The sequence below is a fragment of the Lemur catta genome, chromosome 2 (assembly GCF_020740605.2).
Source record: "Lemur catta isolate mLemCat1 chromosome 2, mLemCat1.pri, whole genome shotgun sequence".
Taxonomy (NCBI): Eukaryota; Metazoa; Chordata; class Mammalia; order Primates; family Lemuridae; genus Lemur; species Lemur catta.
In genome coordinates, this window is record NC_059129.1 from 68,296,085 (window position 1) to 68,315,699 (window position 19,615).

Sequence of the window (19,615 nt, forward strand, 5' to 3'; positions counted from 1 at the left end):
GTATGTGGATTTTCTATGATGAGACAGATGGTTTGGAATTTGTCATTCAGGCAATGGGAAGTCATTGCAGTATCTAAAATAAGGAGCCGACATCATCAAATGCTTTAATTAAGTAAAGATTATCTTATCATATCATGTCACATTGCATTTTGTCATATTATGGCGTATCAGAGGGTATTAGTGGAATAAATCATAAAATAGAGGGAAAGAAAGGACAGCAGGCAAGTGTCAACAGTGGCAGCTTTGGGAGACAAGGGAAATATGCACCACAGAGCCCTGGTATAGGAAGGGCAGAAGGAGGAATGGGTGTCTGCTGTCCAGGAGACAAATTTTCTTTTCAGGTAAACAGTTGATAAAATGTGAGACTGCTGTCAATAAATAATGAAGCCAGTTTATTGTGACCTATGGTATTGTTGTAGTAAATCGCAATTCCTAAATTCAAAACTGAGATTTAGGTCAGAAAAAAAAATTTTTTTTCTCTGAAATTATCTCTGGAATTTCTTATCTAAATCTTTTAAAAATCTATTACCTGATATTTTTTGTAACATTTCAAAGTTCTTAAATCCAAGGAGTTGGGTAAAGGAGCAATATTATATGTTTAAAATTTGGTTCCAGATTCAGTTCCCTGCTTGCAATCCCATGCGACCATTTACTAGCTATATTGTCTTGAGAAGGTTACTGGATGTTTCTAACTTCAGCGAAATTGCAAATGACTTTGGTGCAGATTAACTGAAGTAGTGTGAAAAAAGCAATAAGCATATTGCTGGCTTAGAGTCACAGCCTAAACATGTTAGTTAGTATTTCAGTATGCTACGTACACTAATCCATTCTTGTTGAAAGCAAACTATATCACGACCTCCAATTTATCAACAACAAAAATAATGTATTGATTCATTTGACAAATATTTATTGAGTACCCTTATATGTACCAGGTGCTAGTCACGGAAGCAAATCAGTAAAAAAAAAAAAAGACAAAATATCTTGCCCTCGTGATATTGTATTTTCATTTGTTGAGTGTTTTAAAAGTTAGTGTTAAAGAAAAAAAAAATCAATGACATTTGTTAAAGCACCATAAGGAAGATTTTATTCAAATAGGTGAGGAAAGCTACTTAGATTGGTGTTGGAATTATTGCATTGGAATTTTTCATTGGGGCAAAGAGCTTCAGCTCAATTCCAAAGACAGCAAGGACCACTGAGAATTCATAGCCAATGAACACGCTAGGAGTAATGGATAGAAATTACTGAGGAAACATCAGGGATAAGGGGATTCTGGCTAAACCTACCTAACAGGATTCTTGCTGAAGTCAGCTAGGGTGATCCGGTATCATCTGGGGGATGGTGGAGGATGAGGAATCTGATAAGCTATTGAGGGTCATCAGATATCAAGGGTGATGAGTTCTTGCTAAACTGACTTAGGAGGTGTCTTCCTAAAACTGGTCTTAAGGAATTGCACAGAAAGGCCTAGCATAAGGTTTAGGAGAATAAAGTTTGCTCAAATAAAGAATGTTTGTCATTACTCACTGAGAAGTACTTCCAGACTGGCATCATAAGGAACTCCAAAATTCTACTCCTTCCTTAAAAGGAATGAGAGTACTGGAAAAATTATCAAAATCAACTTTCAGAACTCTGACAATTAACCATAGGCTTACATTAATCTGAGGAACATTTTTTTTTAAAGCAGGATCTTACTCTGTCCCCTGGGCTAGAGTGCAGTGGTGTCATCATAGCTCACTGTTATGATGATGTCAAACTCTTGGGCTCAAGGGATCCTCCTGTCTCAGCCTCCCAAGTAGCTGGGACTACAGGTGTATGTCACCATGCCCAGCTATTTTTTTTTTTAATCTTTATTTTTTGTAGCAATGGGGGCTGGTCTTGATAGGTTGCCCAGGCTAGTCTTGAATTCCAGGCCTCAGGCAATCCTCCTGCCTCTGCTTCCCAAAATGTTGAGATTATATGCAAGAGCCACCACATCTGGCCAGTGAGGAACATTTAATACATAAAAATAGCAGAAAAAAAGAAAAGCAGTTATTGCAGAATTTTAAATTGTCCTAATCCCATCCTCCCATCCCCCGCATTATTGTAGTCTTGGGAAAAACAAAAAACAAACAAACAAAAAACTCTCAGTCATAGTAACTGTGAAAAACAGCAGCTAAGTACCCCTGGAAGAGGCAGAATAGGTTTGGAGCCTCCCCAAAAGACCCAATTCAAGAAAATGATGAGTGTTTCACTTCTATGGCAGTTCTATGGAAATCCTATTCTTTGGGCTTGTCTAAATTGATCTAATTCAGACTTGGTTTTAAATAGGGTCTTATTGTTTGGGGAGAAAAAAGGCTCTCAGCGTGAACAGTCTTCTTTCCTAGGGCATTTCTTGAAATTAATTGGTGGCAATTATGTAGATTCACAGCTGACTAGAGGAGTTATAACAGAACAAACAAGAGGCCAAAAGAAAAACATGAAGCTGGAAAATGAGATGTCTATATGAGACTTTGAAAAGCCGAGATATTAAATATATTTCTGAAAATCTGGAAAGCCAGGCACATGCCTAGGGATGACCTAAGAAAACCCTAGTTTTTAATCTCTGGCTGACTTTGAGCCTTTGCTCAATCAGAAAATGAACACTAAGGCAAAGTTGGAAATCGTCTGCCAGAATGTTGAAAATATACTTCAAAACACACAGAGTTCCTAAGAAAAAATACTTGAGGATATTGTTTTAAGGAATTTAAGGAAAATTCTGTTCAATCATTAGTTGACAACTAAGCTAACTGAGCAGAGACTTTAGTGGCTGCATGTGGCAAGGATTATTGCCTTTACAGAATTTAGGAAAGTCACTACACAAAAAGCAGCAAGAACAAAAACAACAAATAGCAACCACAAACCTTGGGAAAGGAGATAGAGAATCTGACTTCAAGGATTGCTAAATTATATTGTTTAAATGTCTAGTTTTCAACAAAAACATTCAGGACATGCTAAAAACAGAAAGGCATGATTCATAGACAGGGAAAACAGTCATAAAAACTATCCCTGAGAAGCCCAGTGGTTGAACTTACTAAATAAAGATGTTAAATGAGCACTAATAACCAAATGTGGTATATCCATACAATAGAATATTATTCAACAATGGAATGGAATGAAGTACGGGTATACGTCACAGGGAGAAACCTTAAAATCCTTATGCTAAGTGAAGGAAGCCAGTCACCAAAGGCCACATATTGCATGATTCCACATATATGAATCATCTAGCATAGGCAAATTCATAGCGACAGAAAGTAGATTAGTGACCTCTAGGTGCTCAGAGAAGGTGGAGTGACTATGAATGCATATTAGCTTTATTTTGGGATGATGAAAATACACTAAAATTGGATAGTGGTGGTGGTTGCACAATTCTGTGAATATACTGAAAAACACTGAACTGTAAACTTTAAAGGGCACATTTTATGATTTGTTAATTTAATTATATTTCAATAATGTTATTTTTAGAAGTCACTGCAATAACAACAACACTTCAGGGACCATTTTGCTGTGCAGTTGTATTATCTTTAGGGGATATAGATTTAAAAAAATTATTCCTACTTAATGCAATTGGATGGAAAATACACAAACTGTTTTTCCATTTTTCCTCTGCTCTCACACCACAATGATCAACACAGATGACTTCTGTGACCAAATGTGTGGGGATTCTTTCCCACCAATAAGCAAGCAATCAGTTCTGTAGTGGATACCAGCTGAGTGTCCTCTCATGGAATTCAATTCTGATGCTATCTACGTGGAGATGCTGTCATATCCTGCATGTTGAGGGCTCAGCTCCACGAGACTGCCCCTCCCCAATTCCAATGCCAATCACAAGCTCCACGTAATTTTACCTGTTCTTCTGACCAATCGGCTATAATTTGGGGTTCCCATGCCCCTGAACTTGGGTTCAATGAATTTGCTTGAGAAGCTAACAGAATTCAGAGAAGTACATTTACTGTTTTTGTTGCTGCTGCTTTTTATGTTTATTACAAAGGATACAGATAAAGAGATGCATAGGGTGAGGTATGGAGGAAGGGGCTCAGAGCTTCCATGTCCCCGCTGGGTATGCTACCCTCCAGGAACCTCCATCTGTTTAGCTATCTGGCAGCTCTCTGTATGTACCCTGTCCTCTTAAGCCTTTAATGGAAACTTCATTGGGTAGGCATGATTGACGTATGGACAACTGTGCAAAAATGGGGTTGGACAACTAAGGTATGATCTAATACTAATAAACTGAGTGGCGAAACACAGCAAGACCTGTCTGTTGAGATTCTTTTTTGGCCTCCTTATGCAGCATTCCTTCCTCCCAGTTATGGCACAGGACTCCTCCTGAAAGGGGAGTCTTATGACCTACAATCAGATAAGGTAGATCAGAAAATTTCTTTACAAACAACTCCAACACAGAACTGCAGGGGAATATTCCTGCTTTGGGGAGAAAAAGGAGTAGGCAAAAGGAGGGCAGGAGAAGGTCAGGAGGTCATAGAGAGAGACAGATTCTGTTTTCTGAGGCTGCTTTTGATGCCTAAAGCATACTAACATGATAACAAGGGCAATGGAAGTTATAAGCCAGAAACTATGGATGAAAAACATATATATGTGTGTGTGTGTGTGTATGCATATGTACAAACACGCACATACATACACACACACCCCAAAAATCACAAAATTCTATTATTTTCTATAGTTTCCAGTTTAATATCACATTATGTTCAGTTTGGATTTATAAGGGTAGTTATGTGGGAATTTCAATCCCCATCTATGTTAAATATTCTATAACCCCCGGATATGACCTTGGTTTACTGGTTACTTACAAGTTAGTCAGCAAGTATAGAAATTTCTAAATTCTTCATTATTGAATCTGGTCATTCAAGGTCATTTGGGTTGGAATAAGAGTAGTATTAATAATAGACTGCATGTTTAGCAACCTTTTGGCTACTATAACAAAATATGATAAACTGGGTAGCTTATTAACAAAAAGTATTTTTTCTTGCAATTCTGGAGGGTGGGAAGTCGAAAATTGAGACACTGGTAGATTTGATATTTAGTGAGGGCCCACTTTCTCCTTGATAGTTGGTACCTTCCAGCTGTGTCCTCATATCATAGAAGAAACACATGAGCTCAGCTGCCTTGGTAATTTTTTATAGGGATGTTAATCCAACTTATTAGGCCTTTGCCATCATGACCTAATTAATTACCTCCTAAAAGGTCCAACCTCTTAAACCATCACATTGATGATTAAGGCTCAACATATGAATTTTGGAGGGAGACACACATTGAAATTATAGAACTGTAGATTTATCTTTCTAGTATATTAATATGTTTTTTTTCTAATTACCTACTACATATTTGTACCATATAAAAACAAGTTGAGATAAGAGCAACCCGCTGAGGATTAAGGATCTCTATCCCAAGAAGCAAAACCATTCCAAATGCTCAATCACAGCTGCAGTTATGTCCAAACACCTTTCATCACATAGGGAACATACAAATTTAGCAATTTGGAATTGTGACAAGAGCAACATAACATTGGGTAGAATCTGGAAAAACTGATTGCAGAGAGCATCAGTCTCACTCTCTCTAGTTGTATTGCCCTGTGGTTCAGACATTCATCGAGTGCTCCTGTCCCACATAAGTCAGCACATCAAGGACATGTGCTGAATTCTGCATACTAGAGATAAGCATGTAGGTAAATTCCTCATGCTACACACTGTTCAGAGCCCAAGATCTATAGAGGAGCCAATCCTCCTTACAGCTAGTTGAACTTTCAAACACAGATTCTCCCTTTGGTAGATATTCCAAGATCTAACTTGGAAGAACCAAGGCATTAGGAAGGCAGGTTCAGTATCACTTGGAAACTAAGTGATCAGTATCACTTGGAAACTAAGACAGAGGCTCATTAGCAGTTTCCACAAGCTTTTCTGAGATGCTCTCTGCCCTGTGGGGATTGGTCAGAAAGCTACAAATGGGCCTGTAGCATTTAGAACTCATTAGTAGATGTAGTCACCGGACAAGTCAAGACAAAAACAAGGAAATTGATGAAGTGTCTGGAACATTTGTGCAATCTTCCCCTGATCTACGTATGTAGCCCTATAGCTTTGGGATGGTAGCAGTCATTAATCATCCACATTAAACCTTGTTGCAAAGCAGTCTGTACTGACACTGTTGAATAATTAACTCCCCTTGAATTTGGTTCTAATTGCAATATATCAGATGGTAGCTGGTGGCAAGTTTGGTTTCCTATTAACCACAGTCCTGAGGCACTGACATTGTCTTGACCATCACTAGTGACACAGTCACCATTTGTCACTGGTTTCTGTCCTGTTTTCCTAGTGAGGAAAACACTGCCTGCACTCACAGACATAATTGGAACCCAGATAAGAAAAAGCCTTCAGAGGAAAGAAAGCACAGATATAAAACAATAGAAAAGAGGTCAAAATCATGCTCCAACAATTGTAGACACTATTAATAAATAGTGTACTATTTAGTGAGTCAAGCGTTGTCATATGTAATACAGAACCAGATTTAAAAAAACAAACCCTGTCTCTCCATATTTGTGTGCGTGTTTGTCTTATATGTGTGTGGAAAGCTATTTCAGTGCACCAGCGTAACAGTATAAGATATAATCCTAAAGCTTCTTTTTCTTTCTTTTTTTAAAAAATGCAGCTGGATTTGTTTTTATTCTCTTGTACTTGAAAAACAACATTGTTTGGTTCCATACACTTCTTTGGTAATTGTAAAATAGTTAAGCCTTCTCTAGTCATGAATTAAAATGTCTAACCCAGCATACTAGTGAAAACTTTGAGTGGTGTAATTCATGGCTTCCACTCTACGCTCCTTAAACCACTCTTCCTTCAGCTCACATGAATGAGGACTGGGAAGCCCAGATTGAAGAAAGTGGTGCTGAACATATATCTTCTTTTCATTTTCCATCTTTCTATTTTTCTTTCACCCTCTTTAATTCAGAACCCTGTAGAGTTGGAGCACAGTGACCATGATGGGGCAAGTAGGCAGTAAAGTGCTTAGTTTACAGGTAATGTTAGCAGGTATTATACTCTAAGGCCTTGGGAACTGTGTAAATTACATGCTATTACATGGCTATTATCATGTGTTTCTCAGAAAACCAGCTGACACTTGGGGACCTCTCACCTTCAATTTCCTTTAGCTATCACTCTGACTCATTGCTTGCCGATGTATTTGTACCTCTGCATCTGATAAAGGCTCTAGTTTTCTCTGGTGAAGTATGCTCACCTTTGCTCTTTGAAAGAATTCAAAAGAGTCCTATTCTGACTCTCTATCAGCTGTAATTCACATCAGGTTCATATCATAGCAAACATACACTTAATGTTTGATAAACAAACTCTGAAAGTACAGGATGGCGAATCCAGCCATCTCAAGTGTGGTTCACCCCCTAGCAGCTAGCTTTGCTATTCTCTTAACCTAAAGCATGAAAGGTGAAGACACACACGGGTCTATGTAAAGGAACAAATTTCATGCTCTCTTAAGTGATCCTACTCAAGCATCTTTAACTTAGCTTATGGTGAAGAGTAGGAACACCAAACCATTTACTTCCCTTAGAGTGGTGGAGCTCACAGCTCAACAGAAAAATAATCCACTTCTCTCCATGCTTCTTTTCTTAGCCTTTTCAAGCTCCTTTGAAATGTAGATGTCGGCTGACAGGTTTTCTGTCACCAACTTTTTGCAATTCTAGCTGAGTGGACTTATTTGGAATGTTGCATCCATTGTTTTCAAGTCTCAGCTAAAACTAATGTTAAAATTTTCAAAACATATCTCACTCTCTCTCTTTTTCTGAGTATGTATAAGTAGTGTCTCCCCAAATATGAAATTCTCCCTTACTGAACTATTTATACCTAAGTATCCTTAATTACCTTGTTTACTGTCAGGCTCTTGATACAGACATATAACAATTAATGATTAGGGTTTCCAGCCAAGAAAGAGTAATAAGTATCAGATTTATTCTTAATTTTGAAACAACAACAACAAAATGGAAACAAGGGCTTCAGACAATTGGACGTCAGGCAACAAAAGATGATTCCTGAGAAAGGAGAAACAAAGGAGATGAGCCTCAAAATTGTACCAGTCACCTGGAGAGAGTTTTCAGGGCACAGAGTAGGGGGAGTGAAGGTAGTCAGAGACTGGTGGGCTCCTAGTTGTTAGGGGAGAGCGTGAGAAGCCAAGACAGGCCAAGGTATCTTGAGTTCACAGGGCAGAGTAGCAGAGAGAAGAGAGCTGCACGGAGAAAAATCCCTGGATATCATCAGAGGTTTCCCACAACCCTTTAACTGAGTAATGGTGAACATGGATCAGGAGACTGCTTGAGGCCGTGGAAATAACTACCACCACCACTAACAACAAAGAGCAGAGGAAATAACACAGAAGACTCTAAGACGATGAGGAACTGTTCATGTTTCTACCAGCCAGAATGGAAAACTTCACAATTCACTGGGTATTTGGTAGCGTACTTTAAAGGGTATTGCCTTAGCAGTAAAGCAAAATTAGTCTCGAAGATCCGAATGATCAAATGTTTTGAGATATCTTAACTATGACTTATATGAAAGCTCAAGAATTTCTATAGGAAAAGTTAGGATCAGATTACATTAAACAAACAAATATATTTTAATAGAATGGAATAGAATGAGTAGACTCTTATAAGAGTTACAAAAACATTGGTGATCTAGCACCTCTTGTATTATCCTGGATAGAGCTGGAGCCCATTCTACTGAGTGGAGTATCACAAGCATGTAAAAACAGGCACCACATGTACTCACCATGAAATTGGTATTAACTGATCAACACTTAAGTGTACATATAATAGTAACATTCATGGAGTGGGGGTGGGAGAGAGGATGGGTATATTCACACCTAATGGGTGCGATGCACACCGTCTGGGGGATGGATGTGCTTGAAGTTCTGACTCGGGTGGAGCAAAGGCAATATATGTAACCTAAACATTTGTACCTCCGTAATATGCTGAAATTAAAAAAAAAAAGAAAATAAATAAATAACAACAAAATAGAAAAACTATACATGAAAATATCTAGCTGAAGCCTGATTCTATGAGTATTTAAAATTGCTAATTCAATTTAGCTTGAGACAATCATGAATTAATATGTTAAATATGATGATATTTTTACAGCATTTAAACAAATTTATTGTAAACAAATTGAAATACTCAGAAAAGGGGCTATAAAAGTATTTTCTGTCTGTGAAATTAACATTGTGTGCTCTTATTTACAAATATTTTCTCTAATCATTGCCAGTGTTTTCTCTCCCTATCAGGTAATTAACTTGACTTACTTTGTAGCATTGTGTTTACTTCTCAGTTACTCTTCATTGAACAATTTTTAAGTGCATTCCATTTTCCTTATTGGGATTTGGCAAATTATCCTGTTAAACATTCGTTCAAAATGACTTCTAAAGGCCTCTGGTATATCAATTTCTTCACTGTATTGATTTCATTATGCATTAGTTGAACTTACTATTGCAAACCCTTCAAAACACTGTTTTGTTTTGTTTGTTTTTTCTAGCTTTGCAGCTTTAGTTTTGTTATAATTGACAGAATTATTTGTGCACTTTAGAGTTTATTCCAATTGTTAAGGTTTTCATGAAAGCAAGCAATTGTTTTTTGGATCAATTATTAGTTTTCTGTTGAGTATTTTTTAAGTTAATAGTTTGGGTGACATCTTTTAAATAGAGGAAAAACTAAAATTTGTGTTGGTTAAAATTGCATTTTCTTTGTTTTTGTCCAATGTTAATCTTCAACATGGAGCAAAATATTAGAATATAATTACTAAAATTGGGTTATCATATAATCATAATAAGTACAGATGTTTTTTCTATTATATGAAAATGACCTTTAGAAGCAGGAAAATGAAAGCATCTCAAAAGAGATAGTGGCATTAATAATAAGTAGATATTACCCTTTAAAGTATAAGTGATCAAGATAAGTTTGGGAAATGTTCAATATTCCAAATGACCCTCTGAACGAAGGAAAATATATAAAAATAAACACCTTTTATAATATCATCAATTTTTAAAAAATAAAAATAAAAAGTATATGGTAGGTTTTGATAGTGTGAAGAAATTGGTATTATTATCCACTACAAAAGAATATTGATTATATTAATATATACCTATGTATGTATACTCACAGATACAATACACATACATATATACCTACATATGTGTATATGAGTGTATGCATAAATATATTCACATACACATAAACTGGTAGACATAAAATTTAAATTCATGCTAGTACTAAATATATGTATGTGTAAACATATATATATATATATATATAATCAGGCTTCTGCATCCCATGATTAAACCAACACTGAATCTAAAATACAATATTTGGGGAATCCGGAACACATTGATACGGAGAGACCAGCTTTTGCACCTTTCACAGAGCCTACTGCAGAACTTGAGGCATGTAATGTATAGTAATAAGCAAAATATCAAAAAGTAAAATACTAGAACTACGAAGCAATGCATGCAGTTTAACGCTTATATATACTAACATAAATATATCTATATAAGTGCACAAAAATATATTATTTGTGTATTAATATTTAATTTTAGCTAATAACTATAATTTTCTTTAGATAATTTTTAATTTTTCTTTTCACAGCTTCTACTTACTTGACAATAGTATGAGATCAGGGTCCTGGAACTAGTCACCTGAGGATACTGAGGGATGACTCCGTGTGTGTGTGTGTGTGTGTGTGTGTGTGTGTGTGTGTGTGTTTAAATATAAATTGTCACAAATCACCTGACAAAAAACCATTAAATATGGTGATTTATTTAGTCCCAGCCAGTTTCTTTTAAATAATTTGTCTTCACAGACTAAGGAGACACGCACACAAAGATTTATTTCTGAGGCTGTTCAGTGCAGTTTTATTCATGGTAGAGAAAAGTGAAAACAATATTGATGTCCAATGACAAAGAATTGGTTAGGTAAGACAATCTATAACTATATCACAGACTTACACAAAAATATTAAGCCTTATATTTTAAAAGGCTTGTGAAGTACAGTAATAAGCAAAATATCAAAAAGTAAAATACTGGAACTACAAAGCAATGCATGTGGTTTAACACTAACATACACTACCATAAATATATCTATATAAGTGCACAAAAATATATTATTCATGTATTAATATTTAATTTTAGCTAATAACTATAATTTTCTTTAGATAATTGTGTTTTTGTTTTTTTTTTTGAGACAGAGTCTCACTTTGTTGCCTGGGCTAGAGTGAGTACCATGGCATCAGCCTAGCTCACAGCAACCTCAAACTCCTGGGCTCAAGCGATCCTTCTGCCTCAGCCTTCCAAGTAGCTGGGACTACAGGCATGCACCACCATGCCCGGCTAATTTTTTCTATATATATTTTTAGTTGGCCAGATAATCTTTTTATTTCTATTTTTAGTAGAGACGGGGTCTCGCTCAGGCTGGTCTCGAACTCGTGACCTTGAGCAATCCACCCTCCTCGGCCTCCCAGAGGGCTAGGATTACAGGCGTGAGCCACCACCGCACCCCACCCCCCACCCCCCGCCTAGAAAAATTTTAGTTTTTCTTTTCACAGCTTCTACTTACTTGACAATATATGATATTATTCATATACATTTTTTAAAGCCCTCAATTCACACATATATACATTAAAAATGACAAGAGAGGGTTTTTTTCTTGTTCAAATAATCTTAATCTTAAAATTTTATCTCTAGTTTGAATGCCTAAATAAGAAAAGGATTGCTAGGACGGGAAATTTCCTTGCTCTCTTTCTATAAGTAGAATCTACACTCTGCAGATAAAAGAGATCCCTTTTTGTACATTGATAGTATCAGTGGCTGAACCTCCATGGTTACACCAGTTAGAGGGAAGCAGCAGCTAGAATTTTTAAGAGTGATAATTGTGTTTCTTTAAGGCTGAATATACTAAATAGGAATAAAATATCTGTCATCTTTTTGCTATTCACTATAGCAACTCTTTATTATAATGAGTATTATGTCCTAGAGGATTGGCTGAGTGGGAACCAATGGGATAAGAAAAGTGAGTCCATCTGCTAAAAAAAACACCACAATGTATTGTTCAGAGTTGGAGGGCTTCAGTGGAAAATTCATTAATGCAAAAAACAATGACAGTTTTTCATGGCAAAGTTGTGTCATGTACCAATAGATGGAAATAAAATGTGTACGAATTCAGGGCAGGAAAATAAATATAATAGTCTGCCCTGTCTTAATGAGCAGCTTACATATGCCTCTGGAATTATTATTCTGCTCGTATGTGTTTTAGCATGCACATATATATATATACATATCTACACATGCATGTATATATGCATATACTAATACATATAAGTATACATATACACATACAAATGCATATACATGTATATATATTCATAAGAAAAATAAAACTTTTAGTCATAAAAATCTTAGAATTTTTATGATCAGGGAATTTAAGACTTTCTCTTGAAAATGGGAATTATCAATTTTGAAATTCATATTTTCTTTTTTGTACTTTGTAATATATCTATAATAAATACATTTTTCCTTATATTTTAGAAACATAATGCTTATTGAAATAAAGACATCTAAGGATGAAATTGAAAAATAATTGTTTCTGTCTAAATGATTCATTTTGGGGGCAAGAGGAGGTCAAACAGCAGGATTTTAGTGTCATAACCATATTAGTTTTTCCTAATTAAGTTCAGAGATGTTATGGAGAGGAGAGGTTTATATAATTTGGATGGCTTCACTCTCAGTTCTGACCATTCAAGTTTCTCCAAAACTAGTTTAAATCTCAAATGTGTTTTAGTAATTTCAGGAAAGCAAGGAATATGTTTCACTAGTATGGGAAAAATAGCATAACAAACACAGATTAAGGACAAGCTTCTTTCTTTTTTTTTTTTTTTTAAAGAAAAGATGGTTAATAATCACTTTAAAGCACATTCCATAGTTTTTAATTTTTAAATTTAAAATGTACCTTTTTTAACAAAGGTTTTTCATTAGTTTATATAACAATTTATATTTTATAAACTTTATTTTTGAACAGTTTTATATTTACAGAAAATTTATGAAGATAGTGCAGAGTGCCTGTATAACCTGAACTTGGTTTCTCCTATTATTGATATCTAGATTAAAATGATTTACTTGAGACAATTAATGAACCACTACTGACTAAAGTCAGTATTATTATTGTTAATTAAAGACCCTAGTCTATTCAGATTTTCTTAATCTTTACCTACTATCCTTTTGCTATCCCAGGATCTCACCCTGGATCCCTTCTTAGATTTAATCATCATGTCTCCTTTGGCTCCTCTTAGCTGTGTCAATTTCTTAAGCTTTCTTCATTTTTGATGAATTTGACTGAGAAGTCTTGGTCAATTATTTTGTAGACTATCTTCAATAATAAATTATTTTAATTTTTTTTGTACAAAATATTGTCTCTTCTCCCTGTTTATTTATTTATTCAATAATTCATCTATATTAGTATGAATTTATGGATATTTATTTAATACCCTGAGTTATAACCAAATAATAATTTATTTATTCAGTTGCTCAAATTGTTTCAGGTTAGGGCATTGGAGCTCTTTCAGTCGGCTCTCATTTAACTTTGACAGACTCTTATCATGTGTATTGTTATTTTTGTTTGAGTAATATTTTACTTTCTGGCACCACAAGATATTATAGGCTAATTTGTATATCCTTTACCCTCATCCTAGAATCCACCATTTCTTTAAAGAATTCTGGCTCCTTTGATTGGGAAATTCTATCAGAAACTAAGATCTAGGCTCTAGATGTGCTTACTCCTACTGGAGTGTCATTAAATCTCAGCCATCTCAGCTGACACAACAAGGAAATATATGTATGTATACTGGCCTGTGTGTATATGCATATCTATAAATATTTCTATGTGCAACCACCTGTATATATGTTAAGCTAAACATGGGTTCATATTTATGTCTCCAACTCTACTCCCTTAGCACACGTGTGATTCTATACTCTTCCTCTTGCTTGTCTGTAATCTCCCACTCCAACAGTAAGAAACCCGTTACTAACATTTAATTAATTTAATGTTAGTAACCATTTAATTAATTCTTTAGTTCCAGTTCCAGTATACATGTATCATAGTTTCAGAATTGTTAACCCATTTATCTTCACAGGAAGAACTATGTCAACTGGCATACAGTGCTTCTGTGTAATTTAATCCCATATATTCTACTCATTTCCAAAGTTACTCTGGTCAGCACTTTTTCCCATATCACCTTCAGTGAAGATGTTTCACACATTTGTGATACACTTAGACTGTTTTGTCACAATCTACATTCTTTCCTGGAATCACTGGACCTCCTAAATGATTTTCTAAAATTTGCACGCATTAAGTTTATTCTTTGGGATGTAAAGGTATATGAGTTTAAACAGATGTAGTGCCCTATTTCCACCTACACAGTATCATACAGAATAATTTCACTGCCCAAGGAATATCCCATGTACATAACCTTCTCAAACTTCCTCTCTCAAACTCTGGGGCCTGGTAACCATGGATATGTTTACAGTCTGGATATTTTTGTATTTCCAGAGAGTTATATATTGAAATTACACAGCTTGTAGTAGTTTTAGACTGGTTTCTTACATTTAGAAATATGCATTTAAGATCTATCCATGTCTTACCATGGCTGGATAGCTAGTTTATTTTTATCACAGTATTAGAATTTCCTGTATGGATGAAATACGATTTTTTTATTCATTTACATATTGAAAGACTCTTTTATCATTTCTATTCAACATAGCATTCGAAATCCTAGTCAGAAAAATTAGGCAAAAGAAAGAAAGAAAGTGAATTCAAATTTAAAAAGAAGTCAAATTATCTTTGTTTGCAGACAACATGATCTTATATTTAGAAAAACCAAAAGACTCTACCATTCTAAACTCTTAGAATTGTTCAGTGAATTCAGTAAAGTTACAGGATACAAAGTCAACATACAAAAATCTGTAGTGATTTATATACTAACAGCTACCAATATGAAAAGTAAATCAGGAAAGCAGTCCCATTTACAATAGCTAAAAATAATATAAGACACTTAGGAATAAATTTAACCAAAGAAGTAAAAGATCTCAAAAAGAAAAAAATATAAAGCATTGATGAAAGAAATTGAAGAGGGCACACACAAAAAAAAAAATGAAAAAATACCCCAGCTTATGGATAGAAAGATTTAATATTGTTAAACTATCTGGACTACTCAAAGCAATCTGCACATTCAATGAAATTCCTAACAAAATACCACTGAAAGTCTTTACAGAAATAGAGACAAAATTCTGAAATTTATATAGAGCCACAAAAGACCCCAAATAGCTAAAGCATTCCTGAGCAAAAAGAGCAAAGCTGGAAGCATCACACTACCAGATTTCAAATTATGCTACAAAGAAATAGTAATCAAAACAGTATGGTGTTCACATAAAAACATACACATAGACCAATGGAACAGAATAGAGAACCTAGACATAAATACACACACACAGTCGATGCATTTTTGACAGTCATCAAGAACATGTAGTAGGGGAAGGACAGTTTCTTTAATAAATGATGCTAGAAACACTGGAAATCCATATGTAGAAGAATGAAACCAGATCCCCATCTTTCATACTTTACAATAATCAACTAAAAATTGATCAAAGACTTAAATGTAAGACCTGAAACTATAAAACTACCAAAATAAAACTTGGGAAATGCTACAGAAAATTGGTCTGGGCAAAGATTTTTTGGCTAAGACCTCAAAATCACAGGCAAAAAATACAAAAATACTTAAATGGGATTACATAAAGTTAAAACGCTTCTGTACAGCAAAGGAAACAACACAGTGAAAAGCCAACCCACGGAATGGGAGAAAATATTTGCAAACTATTCATCTGACAAGGGATTAATAACCAGAACATATTAAGAATTCAAACATCTCAATATCGAAATAAATAATCTGTTTAATACATGGACCAAAGGTTTAACTACACATTTTGCAAAAGAAGACATACCAGCCGGGCGCGGTGGCTCACGCCTGTAATCCTACCCTCTGGGAGGCCTAGGCGGGTGGATCGCTCGAGGTCAGGAGTTCGAAACCAGCCTGAGCGAGACCCCGTCTCTACTAAAAATAGTAATAAATTATCTGGACAACTAAAAATATATATAGAAAAAATTAGCCGGGCATGGTGGCACATGCCTGTAGTCGCAGCTACTCGGGAGGCTGAGGTAGTAGGATCGCTTAAGCCCAGGAGTTTGAGGTTGCTGTGAGCTAGGCTGACGCCACGGCACTCACTCTAGCCCAGGCAACAAAAAATAAATAAATAAATAAAAAGAAGACATACCAATAGCCAACAGATATTTGAAAACTACTAGTGGGAATATAAATTAGTACAATATGGAAAACAGTATGGAAGTTTGCAAAAAACTAAAAATAGAACTACTATATAATCCAGAAATCCTATTTCTGAGTATATATTCAAAGAAAGAAAATAAGTATATCAAAGATATATTGGCACTCCCATGTGTACTGCAGAACTATTCCCAATAGCTAAGATATGGAATCAACCTAAGTGTCCATCAATGGATGAATCAGCAAAGAAAATGTGGTATATATATTCACAGTAGAATATTAGTCAACCATATAAAGAATGAAATCCAGTCATTTTCAGCAACATAGATGAATAGGGAGGTCATTATGTTAATTGAAATAAGCCAGGCACAGAAAAACAAACACTGCATGTACTCATTCATGTGTGGGAGGTAAAACAGCTCACTTCATGGAGATAGAGAGTAGAATGGTGATTACCAAAGGCTGGGAAGGGAAGGAGCTGGAGGGGGTATGAAGAGAAGTTAGTTAAATAAGTTCTAGTATTCAATAGTACAGTAGAGAAATTATAGTTAATAATAATTTATTGCATATTTCAAAATAGATAGAAGAATTATAATGTTCCCAACCACAAGAGATCAATGTTTGAGGTTATGTATGCTCCATTTACCCTGATTTGATCATTACACATTGTATTGTATACAGCTATCAAAATCTCACATGTACCTACAAAATATGTATAACTATCAATTACATATGTAATCAATTTCAAATTTACATATTCCTTTATATATATGTATATAAAAGGATATTGGTTGCTTCTAATTTTTGACATTTATGAATAAAACTTCTATAAATATTGGCACACAGGTTTTTGTGTGGTCATAAGTTTTCAAATAAGTTTTATAAATGAATATGATTGACAAAGCATATTTATAGTTTAATAAGAAACTGTTAAAATATCTCCCAAAGTCATACCACTTTTAGCAATTAGTAATCAGTGATCCAGTTTCTCTGCATATCTATTTCTGGGATATATTACAATGATTGTGGTTTTGAATAATGTACCAGCTTTTCCATACCTACTAAATTCTACTTGTAATCGTGTATCATTATTTTTATACATTTGTGTATTTTATTTGTTAATGCTTTTTGAGAACCTTTAATATATATATTTAATAATCTAAATTACTGAAACATAACTGAAAAATCCCCCAATATTTGGTGGTTACATAACATACTTCTAAATAACACGTGGGTTAAAGAAAAAAACTTCAAAACAAATTTTAAAATATTTTAGACTAAATTAAAACTAAAACACAATTTATCAAAATGTTTGAGATGTAGTAAAATAGTGCTTTGAGTGAAATTTATAGTATAAATGCATACAATGGAAAAGATGAAAGATCTAAAATCAATCTAAAGTCAATAAAATATGCTTCTATCTTAGGTAGCTAGAAAATAAAAGAGAAATTTAGGCATATAGCAAGATAAAGTAAATAAAGAATAAATATTAAAGCAAAATTTAGTGAAATTGAAGGTAGGAATTCAATAGAGAAAATCAACTAAACCAAAAACTGACTCCTTGAAAGATCAATAAAATTAATTAACCTCTAATTAGGCTAACCAATAAAAAAGGCACCAATTACCAGAAATAAAAGAGAGGCCAATAATGCTATTCTCATGGCCATTAAAATAGCAATAAAGGAAACTATGAACAATTCTACGCTCATAAATTTTATGCCTTATGTGTAATGAATCAACTTTTTGAAAAGCACAGACTATTAAAACTCACAAAAGGAGAAATAGATAAAATAGATCTATATCTTTTAAAGGTAGTAAATTACTAATTAATAAATTTCCAAATTAAAAAGAAGAAGAAAAACACCAGGCCCAGATGATCTCACTGGTGTATTCTACCAATCACTTACGAAATTCTAACAATTTACTCCAATCTCCTCTAGAAAACAGAAATAGAGGGAACATTTCCTAACTAATTCTGGTAAGGCATCATTACCCTATCACCAAAACTAAAGAAAGATATTTCAAGAAAGGAAAAATACAGGCCAATATCTCTCATCAGCAAAAAGAAAACATTCGCAAAGTAAAATCAACAATGTACAAACTAATTTTAAATATTCAGTTATTTTAGTATTTTATAATCCCTTCTCTTTTATCTACCTGAGTTTTCTCACAGTGTTTCATTTCTTCCATCAAAAATGTGAATCTTTTCTGAACCCAATTTGGCTATGACTCTGACTTCATGCTACCATATTAACCAGACAATTTTGCCCAAGGCTGAGCCTCATTTCCTGAAAATTTGGTTTCTAACAGAAGTCCTCCTACAAACTGGGCAGACAACTTAGAATTGTGAGACTACCACCACCAAATTATTATCTTTGACACCTTTGGAAATCATTAGCAAAGTACTTCAAATTTTAAAATTTGAGATTGGATGCTCATTTCTAATATTTTCACATTATGCAAGACAAGAGGCAGATTAGTTGATTTTCCTTCATTTTTCTCCCCTTCACTGCTTTTTCTATTTTTTTCATGCCTACCACTAAACTTTCAATTTGCCTTGAAGCTAAGACCTTAAATATGATGCCACCCTTTTTTATTCCTTTTCTAAGATTATTCAAAATAGTAGTTTAACATTCCGTTCTAAAGTTTTCCCTTTCTCATGGTTACTACTAGGCTTAGTGGTCCACTTTCCAAACCTATATTTACTCCATGAAAATGAGAGATATATGTTGTCTTTAATTTTGTGACATTTATCCCTGGCTCTTGCAAGGTCAAAATTTCAAAATCTTGATAATCACATTAGAAAGTCTGCTTTTGGTGTATTGAGTTAACTGTTCTTATAAAATATTTTCCGGTTGTTATAGGTATTTTTTTCTTTATACATTGTTTACTTTTAAAATATATGTAATACTGCTTTCTTAGATTCATATCATAGATATTCGTTAAAATTTTGAAAACTAATCTTTAAAGCTATAAACCTATTTTCCAGGTTCAAAGTTTCTCTACACATTTACTCAAATTTTTTTCTTATTATTTTTCCAAACTAGCGTATACAAAATCACCAACCTAATCTGGATGACTTTTTAAAGCTTCCAATTGATAGCATATTTGAAGATATCTTTGTTCTTGTACAAGACACCTTTTGTTCAGTCAGTCTCCTGATAATAATTTCCTTTCTTTAAAATGTCAATTGTTACCTATTTAATGAATCCAGTTTC